This window comes from Citrus sinensis, chromosome 5, assembly GCF_022201045.2.
Source record: "Citrus sinensis cultivar Valencia sweet orange chromosome 5, DVS_A1.0, whole genome shotgun sequence".
In the NCBI taxonomy this organism is placed as follows: Eukaryota; Viridiplantae; Streptophyta; class Magnoliopsida; order Sapindales; family Rutaceae; genus Citrus; species Citrus sinensis.
Window position 1 is genome coordinate 13,578,870 of NC_068560.1, and position 12,469 is coordinate 13,591,338.

Sequence of the window (12,469 nt, forward strand, 5' to 3'; positions counted from 1 at the left end):
GGCGGTTTGTCTGACCCACCGACTGGAGAAGAGTTAGTCGTCACAGGTATGCAAGAAAGAATAACTAAAATGCTTAATCATGCTGATGCTTTTATTTTCCTTCCAGGAGATCTTGCAACACTAGAGGCACTTATCACACTAGCATTTTGGCCTCATCTGCACATTCACCAGAAACCCATCGGTTTGTTAAATGTCAATAATTTTTATGATGGCTTTATTGCATTTCTTAACCATGCAATAAAAAACTATTTCGTTCCTTCCAATGCCAAAAAGCTTTTTATTTGTGCTCACACTGCTAATGAGCTACTTGATCTGTTACAAGCTTATAGACCGGAGCTAGACCCCTAGACCTTTGTGTTGGAGCGTCCAAATAATGACGATAACAGTAGCTGTAGTAAGAAGTACAAATTAGATTTAACTCTCCGCCTATAAATATTTTCTTCTGTGTTGCACCACCCAGGTGATGTCTTCTAAACTCTACTTCTTTCCTTTCAAACATTGAGGACAATGTTTCGTTCTGGTTGGGGGGAGGGAATAGTCGACAATTGTGGAATCTTGGTTAAGTTTTTACTAATTTTTTGTTGTAGAAACTAACTGTTGCTAACTTTTTGTATTGAAGATGGCTGAATATGGAATGTAGTGACTCTAGAAACGCATCTTCATTGTTTGAAAAAAAAATTCAAAAAATTCAGACATTTTCTTTTTCTTTATTAAGTTTTGATGTTCATTTTTCTTCTTCTTTTTAATTTCTCCTTTATAAATATACATTTTTAAATATCTGAGTCGAAGATGGCTGAATATGGAGTGTAGTGCCTCTAGAAACGCATCTTCTTAGTTAAAAATTTAAAAAAAACATTTCTTTTTCTATCATTTTAAGTGTAACTTTTCTAATTAATTTTTATGCATCATTTTCACATTTCTGCATACATATTTTCCTTTCATGTTTAGAATAGGTTGGGGGGTAGGATGTTGTTTAAAAAAAAATTGTGTGATTTGTTTTAACATTGGATGACATGATTAATATCAAATTTTAGTATTTGTATTATCTTTGGTCTTCAGTGATGTTACACTATGTTTGCTACTCTACATGTCGATGTCGGAGACAAATATGAGTTGCTTGAAGGAATGAACATATCATAATAAGTACCAAGTGAGTTTTTGAGCCTATCATTTTTCTTGGAGAGTAACCCTTTTGCCCATTTTTTATACAGCTTAGCAGTTTATTATTGTATACACGATCTCTAGATTTCTTTTGAGTTAACCCTTAAAAAAAATTGTAAAAAAAAAAAAGAAAAAAAATGTGTGTTGCTACATATGGAGGCCCATCTAACTAGTACATATGGAAGATTATTTAGAGCCCTAAAAGATGATGGAAAGGCCATCTTTGATCCGTTTGAGCCTTTCTAGCCATCCCTTTTGTGAAATATCCATAGTTAACCCTTTTGAGCCTTAAAAAAAAAACTTTTCTTTGTCAAACTTATCATCTTGACCCACTCAGATTTGGAATATTACCCAATATCTTACAAGTTCCATCACCTATTTATGTTTGAGAAAAATGTAAATAAATATTTGGCATAGTGAAGTTATGCCCAACAAAAGCAAAAAAAAAAATTGTTGTTTCAAAAAAAGAAAAAAGAAAAAAATAATAACAATAATAGGTGAAATCCACACAACTTCCAAAAAAAAAATTCCTCTGCATTTTTCTCAAATATATACTTTATTTTCCTTATTTCCCTTCTTTGTTAACCATGTCCCTAGCCTACGTTACGTCCTAATAAAAGTCCTTCTTGATTTTAGGGAACTATAGTGTGAAGTAGAAGCTAGTTATATGGGCTAAAAAGATGTAGTAATAAAAGTCCTTCTTGATTTTAGGGAACTATAGTGTGAAGTAGAAGCTAGTTATATGGGCTAAAAAGATGTAGTGGTGCATAAAAAAAATAAATAAATTGGGTTTACTAGCATTTTTATTTGACTTGAGATCGTATTATTTCTAAGCTGAGGGCATATTTCTTTCATCTTGGTGAGAGCATGTGATATCATTTTTTTATTATTTTCTCTCAATTACCATTCATTGGAGTGACTATTTTTATTTGGTTTAATTTCTTTGTCAGAGTGTCACTACTTCCAGTGAGATTTTGGGGTTTAACATGTCATTCTTGAAGGTAGCTATGACAAAGTCTACTAGGCTGATTCATGTGGATGGTTGATGTGGGTGTGATGTTTCTTTAGACTGGAGATAATGCTTATACTTTCATTTGATTACTATCATTAGTCTGATTGAATAAAATGATTGTTTAAAAAAGAAAAAAAATCATTTTGGATTTGAATTTTATTTTCGCTTTATTTGCTAGGGACTAGCAATAAGCTGGTTGGGCGGTGTGTTGAGTGTTAGAAAATGCATATTTATAAAGGATAAAATCGTCATTTTACACTTCAAGTTTTACTAAGATTCCTACTTTTATGTATTTAAATTTCTTATCATTTAATTATGTATGTTGTATTATAATTAAATATTTGATGTATTTTAGGGGCATCATGGTCATTTCAAAATAAACGAGAGATCAGACGGCAAAGCAGACATCACTTTTGAACTCAGGACGGTTGAAAACTTTAGGAGGAGCATAAAAAGAAAAATGGCACTGTTCACATGTACGGTACTATTCACGTGTACGGTACTGTCTACGTTACTGTTCACGACCCTATTCACATAGACGGATCGATGATGTGGCATTGACCGGTGATGTGGCATTGACTGATGAGGTGTCACGATCCTGTTGGACTAAAATTCTTATGTACTATTGATGGTGACGTGGCAGCATATCAGTGGACTAAAAATCTCCCGTACGATACATGCATCACACAGGATTATTTTTAACCAAACCGCGTCACTATTCAACCCTGGTCAAACTGTGTTACTGTTCATCCGCGTGGTCAAACCGCGTACTCTTGACTGATGACGTGGCACAATCTTGAGTGTCCAAACTGTTTTTAATCCGATGGCCACGATTTACTCAATGTATCTATAAAAAGGGGGCCTCCCCCCCTAATTTGATAGCTCTGAATCCATTTTTGGACTCCATTTTCTATAATTCCTTCTCCATCTTGTATTTTCTATGTATTTTAATAAATTCCCATTTTTTCCCTTGTTCAATTATGAGTAGCTAATTTTCTTTCAAGCTTGGGTTGAAGGTGAAGTCTCAACATGTGTCATGGGCTTTATTTGGTAAATTTAGTTTATCTTCCCCTCTAATTTTTGTGGATGTTTTGACTTCTCGTCGACAAATAATAATAAGCTTTTCTAGATACCGCCCTAGTTACACCGGCTCCCTAGTACAAGGTTATTATTATTTGGCACGATAAGCCCTTAGCACCATATTGATTAGAGGGTGGTTCATGAGGTGTGGATTCCCCCCCTCATGATTTAATTGGTATTAATAAGGAATATTTAGCCCATGGTGCATGTTGATACGGATCCGGATACCCAAGTACGTCATCTCAATAGAATTCTCTTCAAATTATTCTCGCCATTTCAATTCCAATTTTAGGATAATCCAAATCATTTTCACCACAAATCCAACCACACATTTAGAAAATTAATTCTACACACAATTAAAATTTACCTCCTCGTGGGATCGACACTCGTCATCATTGATCTATACTACAATAGATTCGTGCACTTGCGAGTTCAATAAAATTTGCACAACAACTTACACATCCAATTTTTCAATAGTATTTTATCAATTGATTAAATGGTAATTATAATTTTTTTATTTTTAAAAATTTTGTAGGATAAAATAGTTTGTTAATTCGTTTAAGGGTAAAATGATTATTTTATTTAAACTCTAATTGTCAAAATTGTTTATTGATATAAATTTAAAAATAAAGGTGGTGTCAAGAACATATTAAACTTTTGTGGTGGTTAGATGTACATATGATAAAATAGGGGCAGTGCAGAGATCATTTTCCATGAGAAAAAGAAGTTTGTCCAAGCGAATGTGATTGTCTAAGAGCAACTATACAATTATCAACATGCAAAAACACTGAGGAAAAAAAAATGAAAAACAAACGTGTGTAGCGTAGAAAAATAAAATAAAAAGTGTACAATGTAAAATTATGAAGAAGACTAGAAGAGAGAATGGAGCCGGTATTTATTTGGCCGAGAACAAAGGTGCATGTGGATTTGACTAATCCACACATTATCTTTACCGTCCTTTCCTTGGACTATTTGACGCAGTAAGTAGTGGCAACCAAAAGTACAATCCCATGAAAATTGCTGCTTGCAAGGGAGAATAAAATGAAGGATCATCCAACTTATACAGTTGTTGTATATTACATAGTCGCTTTACAACTTGAACAGCTGGTGATTTTGGTGTTTTCTAAATAATTTTTGACAATTTATTTTTAATGCTGAAAAATAAGAAAATTTGTAAATAACTAACATAAAAATATTTGAATGAGAAAAATATTATAATTAAAATGATATTAAAAAACTATAAAATAATCATATCCAACTCTTTTAGTTAAATACCAATATATTAATTGGATGTTACAATTTGATTTCGCACATCTCTAATTTTATTTAACCTTTTTCACTTACTAATTTATTCGTTTTCACTTCTCAATCCACTAGCTTTGTCTTTGATGTTCCTATTAAATTCCTTAAATACTAATATATTGGGTTAGAATGTAAGTAAATTCATTTCCTATTGGATAAGTTCACATTTTCGTTATATTTTCTACCATTTAGGCTCAATAATTTCAACTAATTATTCTATCATTTTTGTGTTGAGTATTTCCATTAACTTTGTAAGATTCCAATTATATAGGTTAGATACTAAATTTTTATTTTTTATAAATTTAGTTTTGTTAGATTAGTAACTTATTTTGGTTAAACTTATAGGTTCGTATATTCACTTTTAAGTTCACTATTTTCGTGTTTTATATTCCTACTAATGTCGTTAAATACCAATATTTTGAGTTAGATTTTAAAAACTTTCATTTCTATGAGATGAGTTCATAATTTTAGTTAAACTTCATTTCATGTGGGTTTATATATTTCAACTATTATTCCACTAATTTTTGTATTGTGTATTCTCATTAATTTAGTAAGATTTCAATTACTTGGGTTAAATATAACAAATATATTTTCTTAGACTGGTCGTTGATTTTGCTTAAGCTTTTTCACTTATGGGTTCCCACGTTTCAAGTTATTAGTCCATCAATTTTGTATTTGATATTCATACCAAATTCGATACCAATATTTTAAGTTATATTCCAACTTTCATTTTTCATTTAAAGATTTCCTAATTTTGCTTAAATTTCCTCTCTTACGAGTTCTTGTCTCAACTAATTATTTCATTTGTGTTGAATATTCATAGTAACTTAGTACAATTTCAATTATTTGAAATAAATACTAGCTTTAATTTTTATAATTTTATTTTTGTTAGAATAGGCTCTAACTTTGGTTAAACTTTCTCATTTATTGGTTTACATATTTCAACATATTAGTCCTCTAGTTTTGTGTTTGATGTTCTTACTATATTCATTCAATACCAATATTTTGGTTAGATTCCAAGTTAAATTTATTTCTGGTGGATGAGTTCCAAATTTTACTTGAACTTTCTGTCTTATGGGTTCCAGTTTCAACTACTAATTTCCATATTTTTGTGTTGAATACTTCTATTAACTTAATAAGATTCTAATTATTAAGGGTAAGCACCAAATTTATTTTTTATAATTTTATTTTTGGTTAAACTGGTCTCTAATTTTGGTTAAATTTTTTCACTTATAGGTCCACATACTTCAACTTAATTAGTAGTTTACTAGTTTTATGTTTTATATTCCTACTACGTTCATTTAATACCAATTTTGGGTTAGATTCCAAATAATATTTATTCCCATTGGATAAGTTCCTAATTTTGCTTAAATTTTCTCCCTTCTAGGTTCATATGGTTCAACTAATTATTCCACTATTTTTTTGTCGAATATTCCTACTAATTAGGTAAGGTTGCAATTATTTAGGTTAAATACCAATTGGACTTTTTTATTTTTTTTATTCCTTCATTTTGGTTCAACCTTCTTACTTTTAGGTTTACATATTTCTAACTTATAAATCTACCAGCTATGCGTTTAATGTTCATATTAAGTTCATTAAATACCAATACTTTTTGTTAAATTCTAAGTAAATTCATTTCTTATTGGATGAGTTTTAAAATTAGAATTTGGTTAATATTTTATCCCTTTTTAACTTATGTGTTTCAACTGTTATTTCAATGCTTTTGTTTGAGTATTTCCAATAACTTGGTAAAATTTTAACTATTTGGGTTTAATGCCAAATTTACTTTCTATTGTTTAACTTTTTGTAAAATTAGCCCCTAATTTTAGTTAAACATGCTCAATTATAGGTTAACTTGTTTTAACTTGTTAACTACTTGTTTCTATTTAATATTTCTATTGAAATCCTTAACTACCAATACTTTGAGTTAAATTTCAAGTTGATATTATAAAATTCCAAGTGAACATTTATTACCACAAACAGTGATTTTAATAATGTAAATTTCATTTTACTTGCGGAAGCTAATTTTACATAGGGTTAAAATAAGCTAAACAAATGACACAACAATTCAATCTAATATTATTTAATTACTGCCAAAGTAACAAAATCATTTGATTCAAATTATTCTCAAGGATATTATACTAGCAAAATTAATATGTAAAGATATAATTAGGCAATTTGTTCTGCACATGTTATATAACTGATTTCAAGTTCTTTTACAAGTATTTTGCCTCTCACAATGTGCATATCCAACTCAATATGTTTAGCTCTTGAGTGATAGATTGGATTCTTGGATACTTCAGTGGCACTTGCATTATCACACCAAATTGATGGAACTAATGTACATTGTATTCTGATTTCACTGAATAATGATTGCAACCAAGTTAATTCTGCAAGTGCTCTATATTCACTTTCTGCACTGGACCTTGCTACCATAGATTGCTTTTTTGATGACCATGTATTAAATTGTTTCCCAAGTATACGTAGTAAACTCCAATGAATTTTTTGTCATCCAAATCACATGCCTACTTTGTATCTGTGAATCCAATTAGTTTCATCCATATCTTCTAGTTCCTTTAAGTACCTTAACACTCGTTTACAAGCCATTAGATATTGAAGTGTAGGAGCAGCCATATACTAATTTAGCTTATACATTGTAAATGATATCTCTGGTGTGGTTAAGATGAGATATTGTTGGCCATTAACTATGCTTTTGTAGGTAGATACATCTTCAATATATGGACCAAATGGTCCTATTACTTCTAATAAAATACAAAGTGAAGTTTACTACTCTAACGTATCTAGAGTGATATTCAATATATTCCCTAAGAATGACTTTGCTATTCTTCCTATTTGCTAGTGACTTTGCCCGTGTTGTGTTTTAATAAATTTTAATCCAACATTTAGAAGTATGAACTATGTATGTGTGATCCATTTCTTCTTTTTATTAAAACGCAGCTTCAATTTCACTGCAATTGATCGGTAATGCAAAAAACTCTCATACAAGATACACTTTCTTTTTCACGTACTTATAATATTGTAAACTGATTTTTTAATGAAAAATTCAAGATTCCCAAATCAAAAAATTATTCCTAAGTAGGTGATTGGTTATGTATGTTTACATAGAATGACAGTGACTTGCTTCTATTTAATTAGTGGTGGATTGAGGAATAAACTTTCCAAAACATGCGCTCTATCATTTTATTTAAGTATTTCATTTTATGTTTATTTGTGTGTTTAATTCTTTTTATATAATATGTGCTTGTTGGTAGCCAAATATTGAATTTCAATATAATGTTAATACATCAGCAGTCTGATGTATTACTTTAAATTTCATTATTTTTCCATAATCTAGGCATCTGACCATATTCTTATGCATTTGGCAGTAATCGACAATCTACTTGTGCTCCAAAAAGGGGATCAAAAAAAGTAAAATTCTATATGAAGTTAAAGTACATAAGCAATGAGGGCAATGGCCACCCCGGTAGTGCCTTAAAAGTGAAGACCCCAATTAAGTTGAAGGCGCCCTCATACTGGCTGACTTAAAATTTACATATTCTCTCCGTATCATTATCACCTTGTAAAGATTGTTGTAAATGATCTGATTCCAAAGTCCTATGAACTTCAAGCTATAAAATGGTAAAGTTTGGGAATATATGTTGAAAATTATTGCTAATAATTGACATAAAACAATCCATAGTGTATGAAAAAATATACCAGTTGAGTTCTTAGAAAAGACTAAAAGGGTCACAAATGGCCTTACTTAAATCTAGATTTTTCAGGCATTACTTTTACTTTAGAATCTTTCTAAGAGTGCCTAAGTTTACTAGTAAGCTAGCTACACACTTGTCATGAGTTTATTGAAACAAAATTTTTTAATAACCTTAATATATTACAATAGTATGAAGTGAAATTATCTCTGCACCACCACTGTTTTGTCATACATATATCTAACTACCACAAATTTTTAACTTGTTCTTTCACCACTTTGTTTCTAAAGTTCTTTCAGTGAACTACTTTCACACTAAGAAATGAAAATAAAATGACCATTTTATTCTTGAATGAAATGAAAGACTATTTGATCCTACAAAATTTTTGAAAATAAAAAAAAAATTATAGTTATGAGAATACCTTTGATTTTAATAGAAAAAAACTCAAAATCTGCGATGTTAATTTTTATAATTATAATTTTTACTCGATACATTTTCCAATTTATAATTTTTATTATTCAAAATTGGTTCAAACTATTGTTATTTTGCGAACTTCAAACTAGTGTTGGAACTCCATCACGTGAAGTCTAAGATAAAAAGATTTTAGTTGAGAGAGGCGAGCAAAAAAATTACTTAGATTTTGGTGTGTTTTTAAAATGAAATTGGTGAAGGGCATTTACATCCAGAAAATGAAACACTAACTCTTAAATTTATTTTTAGAATTTAATTTCAAAATAAAATCTGTAACTTTTATTCACTTGTAACAACCTTTTAACTGTATTTTGTTCGGTGCCTTTTATGTTGAGTGTTCTATTTGCTACTACTTCTCTATTCAGTCCACACAGTTGTGTTGAATCCCCTACTTCTTTCAAAGACATTAGGCATTGTTTCAAGTCTTTTTGGTCACCAAACTTGAAATTTTTTTTCCTCTGTTTATGATGCTCCCTATATGATAAGAGTGCATAATTGGGAACATATATTTGTTTAATTCATAACATCTCAAGAGCATTACCGAAGAAAGAAAAAACAAGGAAAGCTGAAACCATACATCATTTATTAAGATTTCGTGTACCAACTTATTAGCATGTCCATAGTTTGCATCATTATATGATTAATCTTAATTCTTATTGTTGCTTGCATTATTTTCTTATAAAAAAAATTCTTACCTTCCAAGCCGCGAAAAATTAACATATTAATGCATAAACATTTTTAAGTGATCAATTAAATATAAATATTATATTACTCAGCTAAATAACAAAAATAAAGAAGTATCTATATTTCAATTACAAAAACATATGTTAAATTAAAGTCAAACGAATTATCTCAAATAAACTAAAAGAATACATCTTTGCATTTAAAAACAAACTTCAATTCGTTCCCTCCTAATAACTATCTTTAATTTACCCTCCAAAAGCATGAAAATCTCAATCCACCCTATTTGTTCTTCAAAAGATGAGCATAAATGAGGTGCACATTGATGAACTTTTAAATCATATTCTTAGCAATAAATGTAGGTAAGTCTGGACATTTTCAGGGGTTAAATTAAAGTTTAACAGTAAATTAAATCGGATAGCTTAGTAATATAGGATTTAGATAATGAGGGTTTATTTTATTATTTTTCTTAGGAATCAATAATCTCACCCTAAAAGTAGATAGACTTAAAATTTAAATATTACAAATGGTACCAACATAGTAATGTTGATTGGTTGATAATTGCTATTATTTAAAGAAACTGATTTCTCGAAGATTGATTCGACGATGCAACTATAACAAAGCAGTAGGAGATACACACACCAAAAACATATGACATAATATTACCTATGCATAATGGATTAATGTTTTATTTTATTAAAAACACGAATTCAATTTCACTGTAATTGATCGTTATTGCAAAAGCACTCCTACAAGGTAAAAGAAATAACTTATTAACAATATCATTTGCACCCCCCCTCAGGGCAGGGGTATCGATAGTCTACAAGTGCTTTCTTAATCATCTCGATCAAACACTCTTCACTTGTGAGCCCTGAGCAATCAACAATGTCAGGTGATGCTGTAGGGTTAATAGAAAATAAAGCCTCTGGCTTAGATCTTTGGCCAGTTCTACTGGCTAAAATAAGCATGTTTTTAGTGTTTGCCACTACAAGCAAAGCCAAAATGATGAAAGTCAGACTCTTCGACATTTTTTAATTTCTTAAGAGAATTGCAAACGGCTTAATTAGAATTGAAAGAGATGTGGAAGAATCAGAAAGGCATGAGCCTCTATTTATCTGAGTGAATATTGAAAAACGACTTGCAATGGCTTTAATGGAGTTGAAAGAGTCCATAAATAAGTATTAAATAAATTACGCTTAATTTATTAGCGTTAACCATTGATTTTAATATCTTGTTGCATTATAAAGGTAATTTCAATGTACATTTAATTAAATTTATTGTTTTTGGAATTATTTTTTGTTTAGTTTATTATTAGATTTCTTTTTCTTTTCCTTTGAGTCATGTCCTTCAATGAAATTAACCACACTATATTTTAAGCAAGCCATTTTTTTTCTTAATAAAAAACCATGACTAATTAATCTTCCTTTTTTATGTGTACAAGTGAAGCCCCTCATATACATTTGCTAGCTAGCTCAATGTAACAAAATGTCAAAATTTCTTCCCACTTCACCTTTGTAGTTAAGCAGCCTTTGGATATTCATTGATCAAAACACTTCAAAAAAATTTGAAATGAATCTTGAATCATCCTTCTTTTCTACCTTCAAAAGTGCATCATCTATTCTCTTCCTCTTAATTTCATGTCTTGTTTTAAAGTTACTGCAATGTTTTAAGTAGTTTTTTTGTTGCTCATCATTTGCCCAGTGGCAGCAACATCAATACGATCAGAGAGACTTTGGCTACGGGGCTTGATTTCGCAAAAGAGACAACAAAAAATACGTAGTGGCAAAAAGCATTGCTCAAGCCATTGATACTTACAAGTCACCAACTTGTTTCTGCGTTGTGATTTGGCGGATGATTCGTCGATAGAAACTACTAGTCCTCAATCAAAGCTTGTTGGTCGTGCTCAAGGGCTTTACGGGTCAGCTTGTCAGCATCAACTAGCTATCATCAGGTCCATGAGCTTTGTATTGGTTGATGGTCCTAATAATGGCAGCTGTATCAGCCTCCTTGGCAACAACAGGTCGATTGTTCCTGTCCGTAAGATGCCCATCGTCGGCGACACTGGCGAGTTTCTATTGACTGATGGATATGCAATTGCTCAGATGCATCGAGCGGATTTTAAATCTGGTGACGCCATTGTTGGATGCAATGTTATAGTTGTTTACTAAACCATGTAGGTGGAGTTAGATTCTAGCTGGTGATCTGATTTACAATGTTATAAACTTTTTTTTACACGTACCTATAATATTGTAAATTGATTTTTTGTCATGAAAAGTTCAAGATTCCTATATTGAAAAATTATTCCTATGTAGGTGGTTTTGTTATGTTTGTTTACATAGAATGACAGTGGCTTGCTTCTGTTTAATTGATGGTCTATTGAAGAATAAACTTTTTTCAAAACTCGTGCTTTATCATTTAGTTTTTGTATTTCATTTTATGTTAGTTCACGCATTTAATCATATTTACCATTGTCACTAACTCATACATTCTCTATGAAATCTCCCAGATTTCTCATGCAAACTCAATGTCTCCCATTGAAACTGGTACCTTATCGTTGACCACCATTAGCACTACAGAGACTTCCGGGCTGGACAACCAAACATCTTTCTCTTGTAGGCCCGATAACATTAATGCAGTCGATCATTCTGGCTCTCCCAACCTATTCCATGCAGACCTTCATGCTACCTCTAAGCATTCGTAATAAAATTGATCAGATTTGCAAGCATTTTATCTAGAACGAGATTGACGAGACTCATCGCATACACCTTATTAAGTGGGATAGAGTACAACTCCTTAATTTATGTGGGGGCCTTGGCCTTAAAGATCTTAATCTCATGAATAAAGCCTTGCTAATGAAAATTGGTTGGGGTCATATTGAATCACCCCACAGCTTCTAGATTCAAGTATTGATGTTTAAATATGGCGTTGATAAAGAAAACCTTCCTCTAAAACGTCCTACTTGATATAGTTCTCCTTTATGAAAATTCGTGGGAAACGTATGGAATGGGGTTCTCTAAGGGACTCGCTGGGGTATTGGGAATGGGAAGTTGGC